This window comes from Octopus bimaculoides, chromosome 21 (assembly GCF_001194135.2).
Source record: "Octopus bimaculoides isolate UCB-OBI-ISO-001 chromosome 21, ASM119413v2, whole genome shotgun sequence".
NCBI classification, from domain to species: Eukaryota; Metazoa; Mollusca; class Cephalopoda; order Octopoda; family Octopodidae; genus Octopus; species Octopus bimaculoides.
Genome location: NC_069001.1, coordinates 2162943 through 2164252, shown reverse-complemented (window position 1 = coordinate 2164252; position 1310 = coordinate 2162943). Strand labels below are relative to the sequence as shown.

The window sequence follows — 1310 nt, the reverse complement described above, 5'->3', positions numbered from 1 at the left end:
TGGAGGAGGGTTCGGTGGATTGTGGAAAAGGAAGAGGTAGGGGGCAGGAAAGGGGATTAAAACAAACAGGATCAGGTTTAGGTTTAGTCTATACCAGTTATTACCAGTTTCCACGATGTTGTGGTTATTGTTGTTGTTTGTTTTATAGTTTAGTCAGCAGAAATAAGGCTCTGCCCATTGATCCTCTTAAGAGCCAACCCTTTTTTTAGAGTTGAACCCTTTTAGGGTTGGCGCTTTGTAGTGTCTTTGAGACAAGTGGTGGGGAGTTAGAATTATTAGTCCAAAGAGCTGAATCGAATTATCCTGCTAAAGTCTGCCATGGGCTGGCACCCTAACTCTACCCTTTTAGAGCAATCTAGCCATAAAAGACACTCCAGCCATGACCATATCATTTATTCATATGTATGTGTAGGATTGGTTTAGGACTTTCAGGATTTTTGAGGAATGTGGAACCACCTCTTGACCCCTATTGATCCCTGCTGTAATCTGACTCCTGTCAGGGTCCCAGTAATGGGTTCATAAGCATGTTATGAAGAAACTCTGAGTACAAACCTGCTCTGCCTTGTTGAGTGCCTTTAGGAAAGGAAATGGCCAGGGGACTCAACCTTGACATCAAATCAAGGAGTGAGGTTCATTCAGGAGGTCCAGTGCCCTCTTTTGGCACCCTTCTGGCAATTCCACAGTAGGTGAAGCTCTCCAGTTCTGTAAAGCAATTCACTTAGGAGAAGACCATTCCAATGTGAAACTTACAGCTTGCTAATCACCACAACCGTCTTGGCATGCTGAGCCTTTGTGGTCAGACCTCCAAGTTCAAAGAGTGAGATTGGATTGTGTGGACTGCCTCTCATTTTAGAACTACTAAGTGGTGGCAAGAGGAAGGGCCATGCAGCGTCAAGGCTCAGCTTCCATAGCCATTTGAGGTCATTCTGTTCTTCCTCTTCGTCTTCAGACATGAAAAAACTGCCATCATCATTATGTGTAGGATTTACATTATATAATCATTTACTGTGTTTCTTTTCATAGCCATTCAATGTGTTTAAAAAGACTAGTTTTATCGAAACTTCTCTCAAAATTCCTATTTTGCTTTTCGCACATTCATTTGTGTAGGTCGAACCATGTCAAATGTCAGAGAAAGAATCCCAGCTGTTTTTCAGGGGCCCTTTAAAAATACTATAGCGGGTCCCCAATTTTGTTTTCGTAAATCCCCAAACAATCTTATACGGCCCCCAGTTTAGAACCGCTGAGTTAAAGGGGCTGACAGCTTAGTTGGTCGGCTTGCTGGTCTAACGGGTGGTTTTGTCTTTGGGAGG

At 43.2% G+C, this 1310-nt stretch overlaps 1 protein-coding gene across 1 annotated transcript in view; it reads left to right on the top strand.

The window, feature by feature from the left end:
* The window catches only part of LOC106877788 (uncharacterized), a gene marked incomplete at its 3' end in the record, with an annotated part of 33566 nt that overhangs the window by 13899 nt on the left and 18357 nt on the right, over positions 1-1310 (top strand). The window lies entirely within an intron of this gene.